Here is a 16,452-nt window from a genome sequence, read left to right on the forward strand (position 1 = left end):
ACCATTTAAGGGTCTTTTTACATTTCTTAGGGGCAGATAAGAATCTGACGGGACCTTCTCCCATTGAATCCTTGAAGTCATTTAGCCCGGAAGGGGCTGAGTGACAGGTTCAAAGTCACAGGGCTAGAAAGCTGCAGGGCCATTATCCACTCTCAGTCTTGCTTAACTCCCAGCACCCACCCTCTTCATGAGGCCTCAGAGGCCCAACCGAGAACTGACAGCATGAGAGGGGAGGGGGGGCACGGAAGGATGAAGATTATAGAGAAACTCAAAGTCCCTGCCAATTAAGGGTCCAAGAAAATGCATGTAAAGCATCTCCAACACGTGGGAGCAGGTCACTAGCGTCTTCACATGACTTCTTCAGGGTCACAGTCCGTGAGTTGCTCATCTGGTGCCAAATATGCTTACCCCCCATGAGCCAGCCCTGCTCAGACCCACTCAGGCTTGCTTTCTTGGCCGCAGCGAGAACTCTCTTGGCAACATGGAAGCATCCAGTCTGGGAACTGGGGGCCCCACGTGATCGCTCAGGATATTCAGTGACAGCAACTTGCGTCAGGCTCATCCAGTGAGAATGAGGCTCCTGAGCTCCTGAGGCTCACTCCCTGGTCAGAAAATCCTCATCAGGCTAAGCCAAGAAGACACCACCCACAGAATCATTAAATTATAACAAGCCCTGAAACTCACTCCAGAAGCCTGGGTCTGTTTGTCCTTGCAGTCGGAAGGAAGCAGCTGATTGGCTGGCTGAGCTCAGACTAGCAGGCCTTATCTCCGACTAGTTATTATTTGATTAAAGAGGCCTCCTCCTGCGGTGTTTCAAAACCATGCTGGGAGAGTTTACTGCTGCCTAGGGACTTTTTCTGAGGTTACTACAGAACACCCAAAGTCCTTCAGTCTCCAGCTATACAAACAGACACCCAGAGGAGCTTTGTCCACTTCCATACCCAGGCGGGGGCTGTGTTCTCCAGAGTCTCCATCAGCTTTGCTAATCAGCTGGTTGAAAATAATTCCTTAAACACCACAGAGTCAAGGATACAGGTATTAAAGGTAATTTGGCGGGGTGGGGGGGGTGTCTAATTTCCTAGGATGTCATGGCATTCGAAAAGGGGGTAGGGTGGAGGTCTGGGGTGCAGAGTGGAGAGCAGGAGAGGCAGAGGAAATGGAAAAAGAATGTGCAAGAAAAAAGAAATCTTGAAATTCTACAAAAGGCAAGGCCAAGGTGTGAGTTATTTGCAGCTGGAGAGAGGCGTGAGCATGATCGCGATGTATCATTCACATCTGCAGGCTTTTGCTCCCTGGGAAACCTTTCTCCAGGTCTGTCCACTCCCTTGGTATGTCTGTCATCCTTCCCCCTGGCTCAGAACCCCAAAGTCCCAGTAGGGTTTTGGGCATTATGAGAATCTGGTGGCTTTAGCTTGAAACATTGTCTGATGTGGTTTGCAAATGGGACAAGGTCCCCTGAAGGTTCTGCTTGGTGACACCAATCCTTGTGATGTTGACCACAGAGAGAAAAATGGGGCCGAGCATCTCATTTATGAGAATTTGTTTCCCGCTTTGCCTGGGATCTGTGTGTGATGTGCACTCTCGGTTCTCACGCCCCTCATGGCCCCAGCTCGGCAATGTTTTCCGCGCTTGGGCTGAGAGGTCAAGTCAAAGGGCTTCCTCGCTAAGAATGCAAGCTGGGCTCTGGGCTCCACATGATGCCAGCAGGGATTTACCCACCTGGGAAGAGGATGGAAACGTCCCCTCTAATTGTTACATTTGGCTGGAGGTGCCCGAGGAGGGGAGGGTATGATGCAAGACAAGGAAAACATCATTTTATTTGGGTGGAAAACAACGCTTTCATAGTAAATCAGCATTAAAATTGTTGGTTTTTTTCTCTCTCTTTCTTTTTGTTTTTTTGCTGTGCATTTTCGATTACTGCATTTCCTCTCTCTGGCCGTAGTGGTTGTCTTAATTTCCACACGTTTCCATCCAGGTTGTCTTCATTGTGAACTGTTGTACCTGGGTTGCTTGTGCTGTGTCAGCTTTGGCAGGCTGTTTTCCTGGCTTTGCCCCCCCACCCCCCGCCCCACAAACCAGCTCTGCGGGAGGGCGGCGTGGGGGGGGGAGGGAGATTTTCTCGGCAGAGGCCCCATTGGATTTCCTGAGACTATTTGGGGTAATGGTCTGAGGCGCTTGTCAAAGTAACTCCCCTCCCCCCTCACAATTTTAAGGGAAATGGCAAGAGGGAGGACAAACCCAGAGCGGGGAGTTGTACCTCCTGGACCTGGTTCCTTCCTGCTCTTTTGGGAGCACTTTCTCCCTTTACCATCATCCGGATGGCCTGAGTCTGCTCCTCCTCTCTCACTGTTCTCCCATCTCTGTTCTCCACACGGACACTCATTCTTTGCACCCACCATGGCGGCCTTCTTGCATGTTACCCTTTCTGCTCGGAGCACTTCCTCCCTTCCCTGCCCCCTGCTCCGGCCAAGTCAACAGATTAGTGAGGTCTCTGAGTAAAGCTTCTTCCTCTGGGACTAGGTTAGGATCCCCTGGACCTCACCTCACTGAGCCCCCAATCGCGTCGTCTCATGATGGCTTGTTTCGTCATCCACTGCCTCCCACTGGCAGCTCTGTGAAGCCAGGGGCCTTGCTTCCAGCCCAGCAGTGTCCGGCACCCAAGAGACTCTTACTGGCAATAACAGGTAACACTGACGGAGCACCTTCTAGCTGCCTGGCACTGTTCCGAGGGCTCTTACGCTTTTTTTTTTTTTTTTTTAAAGATATTTAAAATTTTTTTTTTCAACGTTTATTTATTTTTGGGACAGAGAGAGACACAGCATGAACGGGGGAGGGGCAGAGAGAGAGGGAGACACAGAATTGGAAACAGGCTCCAGGCTCTGAGCCATCAGCCCAGAGCCTGACGCGGGGCTCGAACTCACGGACCGCGAGATCGTGACCTGGCTGAAGTCGGACGCTTAACCGACTGCGCCACCCAGGCGCCCCTCTTACGCTTTTTAACTCAGTCCTCAAACTGGGAGGTGTCAACCCATTTAACAGACAAGGGAACTGTATAAAGAAACAAGTTGGGGCACCTGGCTGGCTCCTTTGGTTGAGTGTCCAACTTCTGATTTCGGCTCAGTTCATGACCCCAGGGTGGTGGGATCAAGCCCCACATTGGGCTCCATGCTCCATCCTCTCTCCCTCCCTCCCTCCCTCCCTCCCTCTCCATTCCCTGCCCCCACCAAAAAAAAAAAAAAAAGAAAAGAAAGGAGTTAACCTAGTAAACAGTGGACTTCAGAGCCCATGCTTTCACTCCTATGCCACAATGCCAATCTGGTGCCGAATGAATCCGTGAAAAACGAATGATAGTGGGGTAATGAATAGAACACTAGGCCACTCTCCCATCTGCTCTGTTGGACCCTTTCACTCAGTCTACTGCACATGAACCGCAGGTTGTGCGCAAGGCTCTGAGGATATGGTAGGAAATGGGCGCAGACCCTGACCTGAGTTCACTTTAGTTTTGAGCTACGTCCTCTCTGTCAGGATCTGCTTTCTCCGTCAGCCTCTCACCTACCTTTGTTTTAATCACTTATGGGCTCTGACCTCATGACTGAGAGGGGCTCCAAGTCAGGAATTTGGTCCCTCCTTGAAGGAAGCACTTATAGAAACTAGCACTGCCTGGATGCTTGCAGCAGATCGGGCATTGTGCTAAGGGCTTTCCCTGCCTTAGTTCATTTACCCTCCTTGTGAGGGAGGGGGTTAGCATCATCCTATGTCTTAGAGGAACAAGTTAAGGCTAAGAGAACTAACGTTCCCAAGCTGGTAAGTGCAGCAGCTGAGACTCTGATGTATCCAGCCTCATACCTGCATACCAGGGGGTTTCATAAACACTTAGCTCTGGGCTCACTGCCTCCTGGTGACTGGTCCCCTCTGGAATTCAGGCAGATATTTCTGTTTCACTGTCTGCTTCTCCAGTTGCTGTGTGGGGACCTCCTCACTGCTATGTGATCTTCAGCATTATCTTTCCTGCCTGGACCACAATCTAGCCCCGAGCTTCACAAGACCAGGGACTGGTTTGGGAGCATCTGGTCCTAGAACATCACAGCCAAAAAGCCTAAACCAAGGCCCCCAGCTTAAGGGAAACTCCAAAATCTGAAGACCTTTCTTTTTTTTTTTTTATTTTTAAAAAAAAATTTTTTTTAATGTTTTTTATTTTATTTTTGAGACAGAGAGAGACAGAGCATGAACGGGGGAGGGGCAGAGAGAGAGGGAGACACAGAATCGGAAGCAGGCTCCAGGCTCTGAGCCATCAGCCCAGAGCCCGACGCGGGGCTCGAACTCACGGACCGCGAGGTCGTGACCTGAGCCGAAGTCGGACGCTTAACCGACTGAGCTACCCAGGCGCCCCTCTGAAGACCTTTCTTAGAAAAGTAGTACAGCATGGGGGCGGGGGGGATGTCATTCAGATCCACTGATGAATTTTGCTTTCTCCACTTGTTATTTATTGTTGTCTAAGCCCCAGTTTCCTTATCTGTAAAATGGGTATCATATGTCTCTGGTGTGGTTACCTTGAATTTTTTTTTAATGTTGTTTTATTTTTAAGAGATGAAGAGACAGAGTGTGAGTGGGGAAGGGGCAGAGAGAAAGAAGGAGACACAGAATCCAGAGCAGGCTCCAGGCTCTGAGCCATCCGCACAGAGCACGATGTGGGGCTTGAACCCACCAGCCGTGAGATCATGACCCGAGCCGAAGTCGGACGCCCAACCAACTGAGCCACCCAGATGCCCCTGGTGCTGTTACTTTGAGAATAGAACTGTTCTGTTCACTAAATGCAGGTGTGTGCCTGCCATGTGTGAGGAACAGTGGAGAATGAGGTCGAGAAAGATCCCTGCCCTTGTGGAAGTTACAGTTGAATAGGAGACAATAAGCATTAAAACAAAAACAAGAACAAAACACACACACACACACACACACAAATAAATAAGTCATTCCCATTTGTGATGAGAAAAAAAAAAAAAAAGGACCATATTTAGGTAGGGGAGGAAAGCTCGTCAGGCAAGACCTCCCTGGTGAACCGATAGCATCTGAGCACCTAACACGCCATCATGAGCAAGAATGCTCAGGACGTGTGACCCTGGCCAACCACCTGTAACTCTAGGATTCAGAGGCTGTGAGTATAAAGTGAGGGGGGTGGACCGAATGCTTCCTAAGGCTGAGTTGTCCATCTCTGGTATTTATAATTCCATCTCTGGTTGTCCATCTCTGGTATTTATAATTCCATAGCAAGACAGAGTCAGATTAAAGGAGACTCCCCTGACTTCCTGTCCAGTACTCTTCTACCCAGCTATCTCCATGGATAGAGAGAGTCTGAGTCCAAGCTCAAGAAGGCCAGGGGGAAGGCTTGGCTAATTCTGTCTCCCAGAAACCCCTTTCTCTAGTGCCTCCCTCTCTTCCCCAGCTAGAGCTCAGCATCTTCACTCCCCTATGGTCGCTCCCACTAGACAGAAATCCCTAAGCCCTTTCCCAGGAATGGAGAAGAGGTTCTCTCTGTCCTTGTCCCCCAGGTTCCTACACATCCAGCCTGGATGATTAACCCACCTGGGGCAATCATCTCTGGTGGTGCAATTCCAAGCACAGGCAGGCTGGGGCAGGGAGCAGAGAGCTGAGGATGTGGGGACGGGCCCATCATCTTCCTTGGCTGCCCATGAGTGCTCCCAAGGCTGCCCCCTTCCCCACCCACTCAGCTTCCTCCCCCAGGAGCACCATGTTCCTTTTGCACTGCACACAGTGTCTTTTGTGAGCTCTGCGGCCAGGGACTTAGTGACAGCTCTTGTGAAGAACTGGTTAGCATTTTTTCCAGACAAAGCCAGAAACTCTGGGAGGTGATGGGAAGGCTAAGCTTGCCAAGTGTGTTGAAAGGAAATGATCAGTTTCAGGCTCCTGAAAGAATGGTCTTCAATTCTGTTCCACCTTCCCCACGGGGGACCCTGTCCCCTTGACCTCCAAGGGCATATCGACTCTCTTTCCATCTCCTCTTCCTTACCTGGGGCCTAACTCTTGCCTTCAGCTGTCTGTTAACCAATCCCCACCTACTGCTTACTGTCCACAATGCTTAGTAGGACCTCCCAGGGACAGGTTTTAGCCAGCGATGCCTAAGGGAGCAATGATGGTGGGAAGGCAGGCTATAGATTTGATAACTCAAGGGACATAACTGTCTTCACATGAGCTCAGGATTTGAAAACCTTTGTTTGGTTGGGGAGTCAAAGATTAGATGGATGTTGAGAAAGGATCAGAAATGCTGTGCAATAGATAATACGTTGTACCAGAGTGTTTCCTTTTTTTAAAGTTTATTTATTTATTTTGAGAAAGGGGGGGGGGAGTAGAGAGAGAGCTCAGTGGGAGTCTCGGACTCAAAAACTGTGAGGTCATTACCTGAGCTGAAGTCAAGAGGCTGGCACTTAACCAACTGAGCAACCCAGGCTCCCCAAGAGCATTTCCAAAGAGACATGGAATAGCAAGTTGTACCCAGAGGCAAACTCTCCCCAACAGGTCATAAAAGGAAAGTGGCAGGATATTTGCAGTGGGAAGCCCACCCTCACCATTCGGTCCCCAGAACCTGTAGCCTTGCTAATCTTGCCAAGGGGAAGCCTGGTTCTGCAGCCAGGAGCGGCATTTCAGATGTGTATTGGGGCTCCAAGTTGTCCTGCTGAGCCAGTACTAATGAAAATACTCCATCACTCCTGATCTCTCAAGCAGCAGGGCAACAGGAACCCTCTCCCCACCCCATCCTCTCTCCTTGCCTCTGTGTGTTTTACTTACTGAGCTTTGCATTTGGCCTTTCTCTAACCTGCCCTGTGGGTCTGGTGGGAAGTTTAGCTGAGGTTGACTCTGTGCATTGGGCTTCAACACCCTGCCAGTCAGGTTGACCCCCCAAAAAAAAAAAAAAAAATCCAAAACTACCCAAAATGAGTTTTAAAAGAAAACATCCTTTTCCCAATGAGCTGGACTTTCTCTGCAGGGAAGAGCAGTTTTTGTGGCTCTTGACATGGGCGGAGGTGGGGGGTCAGGGGGGCGGACTACTTAGTAACAGTGTGGCTGATGTTTTCTTTCTGTCAATTCCGAATCAGAAGTGACTGTGAGGCACTGGGGCCTGGGAAAATGGAACACCCTGGGGCTGAGAGCTCTTCTCTGACTTGGCAATGGCAGTACCAGTGGGATCAAGCAGCAGGCAGGCTGGAGGCTGGCTGTTCCACACCCCAGCCCTGCTTCAGCCCAGACAGCTCAGGGGACTTGGGAGAGGAGCTGAGCCGTTACTCGGTAGTCCCCTGGCACCTCCCGGGGCAGCAGCAGCCCTAACCCCCATCACACTCCCCTTGGGGCTCATTTTAATTATCTTGAGGGATGATGCTCAGGGCTAGCCTGTGGGTAGGTTGCAGGTGGGGCCCCTCGTCCACTGCACCAGCCGCAAACAGCACGCATGATTAGGTAATAGAAATGTGCCCTCTGATCGTCAGACTGTGCGGGTTCGTGAAGCAGCATTGTGTGTTCCTGGTGCTTTGCCATTGCTCCTTCACAATCTGCCTTGCTATACTACCAGGCCTGCCCCACGACTAACTAGCTCCTTGACTCAGGGCAACAAGGCACAGCCACTGCTCTCAAGGAACTCAAAGCCCAGTGGAAGAGATGAGTAATCAAGCAATTTAGGGTAACGTCACCATGTGGAAGACCGCCACCAAAGAGAAGCGAGGTTTATTCTCGGGGCAACTTCAGTCCCTCCAATCCTACCCTTACCTCTCCCTCTCCTTACCCTGCAACATCTTCTCTGTTCCATCTGGGTCACAAGCCTAATTCTTCTCCCAGCAACTCCAGTGGCTCCTCACAGTACCCATATTCCAGACTGCAGATGAGTGCTGGCCTATGACGTTTTTCCAATCCAGGGTGACTTAAGAACTAAGGACAGAATAGCCAGGCTTTGGTACAGCTGTGTGTATTCAGTTTGAGGAACTTGCCTTCGTTTGGAGAGGCTATCCCTTCTGTCTGTCTGTCGAGATGTTGAAACATTCTTTCATTTATGAAAGGATGGTATTTGTAGATGTCAACTCAGGTTGAATTTAATTTTAATATTACCATTGGGCAGGAAAAAAAAGTTAGGATCCATTGTTTACTGCACTGTGATAGCTCAAAGTCTGGGAAGCATTGCCTAAAAACTGCTTGTCACCAAGGTTAACACCTATGTCCAAACTCAAGCGGGAGCCCCTGGGGTGTCTTTCTTAGTGTCTGATTTCCCAGTCTGTGGCAGACTGGCAGAGCTGATGTATTCAAATTCAACTCACTTCCCCAAGACACTTAGCTGGCTGTAGTGGCCAAATCCTTAAATGGACGCTCCTGTTTTCTTGGCGTCCCAGGCTGCTGTATGTTTAATGCCTTGAGTATCCAATTTCTGGGCCAAACTCATGAAAATCTAAAGGGGAATTATCCGTCTCCGAAAGTAGTTGCAATGGAAATAAAAGCAATTCGTACTCAGTGTTATCAGGATGTTTAATTTTTCATTGAAATTTCAAGATAAAAGGTGATCTTGAGAGTTGTGTTAACCCAGATCTTTGGCTTCCATTGATATGCAGCTTAGAAACTGCTGGAAAAGATGCCAGTCTGGCTTGGAGCAGCCTTTTAGGAGTCGAAGGATCTGGTATAGTTCATTGAAGTCCCATACTACATCAGGTTATCCTGCCATTTAAAAAATTTTTTTTTCAACGTTTTTTATTTATTTTTGGGACAGAGGGAGACAGAGCATGAACGGGGGAGGGGCCGAGAGAGAGAGAGACACAGAATCGGAAACAGGCTCCAGGCTCTGAGCCATCAGCCCAGAGCCTGCCGCGGGACTCGAACCCACGGACCGCGAGATCGTGACCTGGCTGAAGTCAGACGCTTAACCGACTGTGCCACCCAGGCGCCCCTATCCTGCCATTTTAGATATGGTTTGGGCTTTGGAAGTCCCCATGAAGCTTGATGGATAGAAGAAAATGCCCATCAGGCAAGCCAGATCCCAGTAATATAAATGGCAAAGTTCAATCTCTTCGGTTGTGGTTGAACATTTCTGTTAACCATTGTTTAAAATAAGTGATTCATGCTAGGCTTAGATAATTTATTTTATTTTATTTTTCAAATTTTTTTTTTCAACATTTTTTTTTTTATTTATTTTTGGGACAGAGAGAGACAGAGCATGAACAGGGGAGGGGCAGAGAGAGAGGGAGACACAGAATCGGAAACAGGCTCCAGGCTCCGAGCCATCAGCCCAGAGCCTGACGCGGGGCTCGAACTCACGGACCGCGAGATCGTGACCTGGCTGAAGTCGGACGCTTAACCGACTGCGCCACCCAGGCGCCCCTTAGATAATTTATTTTTAAAAAATTTTTAACATTTATTTATTTTTGAGAGACAGAAGGAGAGAGAGACAAAGCGGGGAAGGGGCAGAGAGAGAGGGAGACACAGAATCTGAAGCAGGCTCCAGATTTTCTGAGCTGTCAGCACAGAGCCTGATGCAGGGCTCGAACTCAAGAACCGCAAGATTGTGACCTAAGCTAAAGTCAGATACTTAATTGACTGAGCCACCCAGGCGCCTCATTAGATAATTTAGCTGCAAGGAGGGTTTTGCTTTACCATTCTGCAATGTTGGTTTTACTTTGTGATGGCAATTGCAAAGGAGATTCTCATGTTTGGACTGAGTGCTTCTTGAGGTCAAGGGTGTGCCTTGTGTATGCTATTAGTGAACACATTCTTCTACTTCTGTCTATCTCTCTGCTGGGACCAAACACATCTCTTGGCACATAAGATGTCAAAAAATTGTTGTTGTGATACCAATAATGCAAATGCCTGATATATTTTGGAGAGAATTCATTTCTGGCAGTTTCTACCTGGGCCTAATATGATCACTTAATCATTCATTTTTTTTTCAACTTGCCTATTGAATTATTAGAAGAAAATTCTTTGACTTGACAATTCTGTTTTGGTTTGCAACCCTACAAAAAGGAAGAAGTGGGCATATGGCGGGCATCAAAGACCTCTAGTGAGCAGTTTGTGTTCCAAGCCTTGGTACCTAGTTTTCTGGAACCTCCATTGGCTGCTTAGTCAGGGTCTGGGGAGCAACAGGCATGGTCCATTTGACCTTGCATAATTGTATTTGGTTTGCCTGGGCAATTTGGCCAACACAGTCTTTTCCACTTAACTCACCCTTCTTGTGGCAGGCAGCCCTCTGGCTGGTCAGCAGCCTGAGGTCTGAAGAGAATAATCTAGAAGGTTTAGGGAAGTTTGTCATCCTAGCTTTGCCATTGCTCAGTTATATGGCCCTGGGCAAGTCATCTGTCTCCCTGGGTCATGTGAACCATGGCCTGTGAACCATGTTGGAATAGATCAGAATTTCTCAACCTTGGCACTGGCGACATTATGGGTAAGATAAGTTTTGGTTGGGGGGCTGACTGTCCTCTGCTTTGTAGGATGCCTAGCGGCATCCTGGCTTCTACCCACTAGATGCCAGTGGTGCTCTTCCCCTCTTTTGTAACGACCAAAAGACATTTGGACACTTCCAAATGTCTTCCTAAGGGCAAAGTCATCCCCAGTTGAGAACTATTGGATCAGATTATATTTACCTCTGTCTCTGAAGCCACAGTGAGTTGTTAATCCATCCTGTTTTATCAAACACCTACCATAAGCTAGGCATTATATTAGGTTTTGTAGCCTCAGTATTTTGTACAGCTATTCCATTGAGTAAGTGCCATCTACTTCATGAAACTCTGAATTAGAGCTAGAATGGCGTCTACAGGGGCACTGAGGTAGAATGAAGAAAAGAGAGAATCTCTATTTGGACTCTTACTATCCTCATCTATAAAACATCAACCTTATACATTGTTGTCAGGACCTGATGCTTAGTGTATATGAAAGACCTTAAATGATAGTAGACATTCAGTAATTAACCTCATTCTCCTTTCTTCTTCCTCACCCCTGAGAGAATCAGATCTGCACAAACCATTATCAGCTTTGCTCTGCTATCTCTAGGAATCTACCCTTCTCCTACCACATGCCCCCAATCTGCTCCCCAGGCAGGCCAATACTGATATGTCCTTTTGAAAATCTCCAACTGGGTGGGTCTGACTTCAGCTCAGGTCATGATCTCAGAGTTCCGTGGGTTTGAAACCCGCATCTGGCTCTCTGCTGTCAGTGTAGAGCCTGCTTTGGCTCCTCAGTCTCACTCTCTCTCTGCCCCTCCCCTGCTTGCTCTCTGTGTCTCAAAAATAAACAAACATTAAAAAAAAACTCCAACTATATGTTTCAAGGAGAGCCCCCACCCCACCCCTAATGTCTTCTATTGCCAGATTATTAACTTGGTGCATTTTTGAAGGAGTTGCCTCTCCCTAGTGAAGAAAAAGATTCTCCAGAGAATAACCAGAGATGAGCAGAGGCCATTGTTTTGTGTTTGCTTTTGCACAGTGACAATAAGGAACTGAGGAAGTCCCAGGTCCTCCTCTTTGAGTCATCAACACTGCTTCTCCTGGGTCACCGATTGGGCCATGGGTTTTATCATGGGTTCTGAGTGTCTCAGGGGCAAAGATCCTGCGTGGGACTTCCATGGGAGCTCCTACACCACCTCCTCCAGGGAACACATGTTGGTATTTTGTAGCCTGATATGGTGAGAAGCATCATGGTGCAGTAGTAAGCAGTTCAGGGCAAGGGAGTTTGAATCTGTACTTTCTTCTCGGGTCAGACACTGACCAGGGGCTATGGAGAACATGAAGACAGTGTAACTCTTGGAAAAAATAGGTTCAGGCTCAAATCCCAGCTCTGTCACTCTCTGTTTGGCCTTGGGAAATGTATGTTACTACTCTGAACCTTGGCTGTCATAGCTGAAAAGTCTGCAATCATAAGGGTCCCTCTTCATTTGGAGGTTGTATTAAATAATAGAATATGTGGAAAGCATATGGTACAATCCTGGTCATTTTTTTGAGAGAGAGAGAGAGAGAGAGAGAGAGCGCACAAGCAAGTGTAGGGAAGGGGCAGAGAGAGAGAATCTTAAGCAGGCTCCACGCTCAGCACAGAGCCCGATGTGGGGCTCAATCTCATGACCATGCAATCATGAGCTGAGCTGAAGTCAAGAGTTGGATGCTTAATCGACTGCTCTGAATCCTGGAAAATATTAAGTGCTCAATAGAAATCCACTTTAATTAATAATATGTGTCATCTTAAAGAGTAACTATAAGCAGTAAGAAATATGATAGGTATTGCATAACAAAAAGATGGATTTGGGTGGATGAAAAGGTATGTATGAGATTGACTTGTTTCATTACTGATGAGAAAACGGGCTCAGAAGGGGAAGCAAGGGGAAGGGTACCCAGGTTAATGGCAGAGCTGGGGCAGATCTTACATCTCTAGATTCCCCTCTAGATGCTGGTTCTACTGTCCTGGGGTTGCTTTCCTGTATTAAAGAAGAAATTACTCAATAACAATTGTAACATGATATGGCAGACTATTCAGGACTCTCACCAGAGGTATAGGCACGACCACAATGGGGATTTTACAGTATAGAAGACAGACTGGACTCAACTCCAAATACAGCATGGGCAAGAAACAGGGTGGGGGCCTTGGATGGAAAAGTACTAAAAGGAGACAACAAGGTTAAGGGGGACTCTGGGTAAACCGACCTAACATGATTCTTCCCTGAACACAGGTTGGGGTGGTCAGACAACACCTGGGGAATGGTGGAGGGCTAGGAACCTGATCAGATATCGAAGGTTGGGGCTCTGGCTAAACTGACTTAGCAGCATTCTTGCGAATACTGGATTTTACAAGGAGGTGCATGGATGGGCCTAGGAGAAGGTTCGGGAGACTGACTAAAGTTTGAATTTTTGTCACCTGCTTGATCATTTAATGGCCAAGTTTAGAAAATTGCATACAAATTGAGGAAAATGCACCAGTTGGTTTAAGTACCATGTGCTGTTTTCAGAGGGATTTCTTCTTCAGAGTAAGAGAGAAATAAATATCATTTAATGGGGTTCTGATGACCTAGGGCTGCCCTAGAGACAACCAAGGTTTGAGCGGGCGTACCTAGCCACCCAAGGCTCCAGCTACACCAGCCGGTCCTTACATACCACCAAGCACTCTAGCAATTATTGCCTTCATCCCTCCATCTCCCACCTTCTCAAAGTTCAGCCCTTACCTCCCAGCCCAGACCCAAGGGCCTGGTGAGTTCATCTTTTGCCTTAATGCTGATACTTGGTCTCGAGAGCCACCATGAATGACTATATAACTGAGCACAAATAGCGTTTCCCTTCCCAACGAGGCTGCAAGAGATTTCTCTGGGCTGGCTCAGACCTGTGACTCATATCTTATCTTTCACCTCTTGCCAATAAATCATGGGCTTGCTTGAGAAGAAAAGACTGAAGGTTTTAGGCTCATTGTTCAAAGAGGAAGAATTTTAACAGAGTGTCTTGCCGCACTTGGTCCTTCAATATTGACTATTTGGGGCCTGCTTGCAATGGAGGTTATGTGGTTCTGTTCGGGTTCTGACATCATGATAATTCACATGATGCCACATCACGTGTCATTACACAGTAAGTGGAACCATGGTATAAATGGAATAACTCATTTGCTTTAAGCTCTACTGTAGTCTTAAAGAATGGTCATAATTCAGTCAAGAGGTTGAATCAGTAGAGTCCTGTTTCCTACCAGAATTCTATCTCCTATTTCACTTTTTTTTAAACTAAATTAAAATTTAACTGAAAGTGGGTGTCCTTCTTATCTGAAGAAGAGGCTCACCACGCACAGAATACACATTTTAATGCTTTTCTTTTACTCCCCTCCCCCTCTTTTGTTTAACCCCTTTCTGGCATAGCACATGTCAACTGATGATTTAAAGGATGGCTCTGCAGATTACGGCTCCTGGGCCAAGTCCTGTCCACCACTTGTTTTATAAATAAAGTTTTATTGGCACACAGCCACATCCATTCATTTATGTATTTATTATCTATGTCTGCTCTCATACTACTACAGAATGGAGTAGTTGTGATAGAGACCATATGCCCAAAGCCTTAAATACTTAGTAGCTAGCCCTTTACAGAAAAATTGTGCCGATTCCTGATTTAGAGTATGAGTGTTGGGGTCAAACATGCCTAGGTTCAAATGAGGTCTAGGTTACTCATTAGCGTGTAACAAGCTAGCTTTGACATTGGGAAAGCTATGTGACTTCTCTGAAACATAAGCTGTACCATGGAGATAATAGATAAATACCTACTACCTTGCAGGGTTGGTGTGAGAATTCAGTGGGATAGTATTTGTAAAAACTACAGCCCTGTGCCTGGCACAGAACAAATGCTCCATAAATAGTAGCTATTCCTGAACATTCATTCCTTTAGCCAACAAATGTATATCTAGTGGTTTCTCTGTGCCACACCTGGGGTGGGGGCCACAGCAATGCTTGACACAGACAGTTCTGCCTCTCAGAGAGCTCACGTTCTAATGGAGAAGAGAGGCAGCATAAAGAAAATGAACTAGAGATCATTATCAAATAGTGATGAGCGCTGTAAATAGAATCAAATAGGACGACATACAAGAAAATGACGAGGCAGGGAACAGAAAATTGCTAACCAAGCTAAGACCTGAACATAAGAATGAATCAGCCATGTGCATATCCAGAGAAGAAATATTCTCCACAGCAGGGACAGGGAGTAAGGAGTCCCTGAACCAGGGATGAGCTTGGGATGGTCCAGGAAGACAGGTGGCCTCGGGGACTGGGGCGGTGATGGAGAGGGGGATGACAGAGGTTGGCAAGGGTAACAGCATGTTGACACTTGCAGGTCTTGAGAAGACTTGAGAGGCAGGGGTGCAATCTGAGACCATAATGGAGCAGAAATGAAGTCCTTGGCCTCATTCTACGACGTTTGTTGTAAATATATGATCCTTCCTCTTTGGTCTCTGGCATTTGTTGCTGTTGGAAACCAGAAACGAGAAGGGACCTTGGGGACCCTCGGCAGAGTGGAAGCTTTTGGTTGTCGCAAGTCCATCCCACCACCCCGGCTGATCCCGGCCCCCTCATTTGGGCTTTTCTCCTTACAGTACCCCTGACTCACCCAAAAGATCTTCTGGCCGATGCTATTACCTCTTTGAAATCTTTCTTATCAGGAGCCTTTAATGCTTCTCCAGGCAGAGCACTTACGGTGAAAACCAGTTAATGTAATCTTAAAACACTCTAATAAATTTCCAGCAACATAAGACCACCAGATAATCACTTTGTCCCTAGGCTCACTCAGAATTCACAGCTCAGATCCCACAATTAGCATTTCTTTTGTGTCTGAATCATTGAACAGGCGTGAAGAGCCCCAGTGATAATATTTTGCCTTTTGGAGGTTTTAAAGAAAGCTGTCGATATCATCAGTTACCCAAACTGCCTTTCGAGTTGCTAATAGGAACAGCCAGGCTGCAGTTCCCAGTTTCAAAGCCCTGCTGCATACCTAGCTACTTAAAAGTCTGCCTTTATCTTCATTCTCCCCTTTCTTCATCATCCTCATCCTCACCAAAACCCCTTACTGGAAAGTACTTAGCTGGCTGATAGTAACTCGTACTTCCTTTACAGTGTGCAGAAATGTGTTTCGGTCTCCTCTTGCTTTAGACATTGTTAGAAGAACAAGATCCCACATGTGGCTGTCTTCCAAGCCATGCTTTCAAACTGACGCCGAGTCTTACTCTGGGGTCCCTGAATGACCGCAGAGTGGAGGGTTATGAACCCCCTGAAATCAAATGCAAACTTCTACATGTGCCTTCCCCCCCCCCCCCCCCCGCCATTGGGAGAGAATTTAGAGCTTCATCTGACTCTCAGCGTTCCCTGACTCCAAAAAGTTAGGAACGACGGCTTGCAAGACTTTAGTGACACAATCCGTAGTATAGTCATTGAAGGAAAACTCTATGCGGATTTGTAACTGGAAATGGGAAGTTGTTGGGGTTGGAGCTGGGGAAGCCTGCGATTCTGAAACACCACATTGATCAATTATAGCCTGTGAAGGCAAGTGGGATTGATACCTGGATCAAATGAGGCCTCTCTTTTTAAGGGATTAGACATTTTCTCAGGAACTCTTAGGATAATAGCAAACATTACGTATTGCCTGCTTTGTGCCAGGTAGTGTCCCAGTGCCTTCCATATTTTAACTCTTAATCCTCACATCTACCGTATAAAGTAGATACTGTTATTAGTCTTGTTTTACAGATGAGGAAAATGAGGCACAGAGAGATTAAAACCATAGACTGAGTTTGCACTCAACATTCCAAGACCCTTCATAGTTCTGGATAATGTAGTTTGTCAAGCTGTAATTAATTGTTCAGAATAATTACCATTTCGGATATGGCTGAATGGTGGCCGTGTTGTAATCTTCAAGCCCGTGCCTAATCAATAATAGGATTCCCTTATGTGCCACTCTGGTTTTGTGAATAAGA

The 16,452-nt window shown here is 47.1% G+C and overlaps 1 protein-coding gene across 3 annotated transcripts in view; it reads left to right on the top strand.

Annotated features, from left to right (window-relative positions):
• Positions 1 to 819: 819 nt before the first annotated feature.
• GPAM (glycerol-3-phosphate acyltransferase, mitochondrial) overlaps positions 820 to 16,452 on the top strand; it is a 64,315-nt gene continuing 48,682 nt past the window's right edge. Inside the window, exon 1 of one of the 3 annotated variants that reach the window (XM_030334639.1) lies at positions 820 to 1,044. The gene's annotated coding sequence lies outside the window, so the exon portion shown is untranslated. Of the gene's footprint in view, positions 1,045 to 2,475; positions 2,685 to 16,452 lie in introns of those variants that run through there. The other 2 variants (XM_030334641.1, XM_030334638.1) reach the window with 2 other exon arrangements.

Source organism: Lynx canadensis, chromosome D2 (assembly GCF_007474595.2).
Source record: "Lynx canadensis isolate LIC74 chromosome D2, mLynCan4.pri.v2, whole genome shotgun sequence".
NCBI classification, from domain to species: domain Eukaryota; kingdom Metazoa; phylum Chordata; class Mammalia; order Carnivora; family Felidae; genus Lynx; species Lynx canadensis.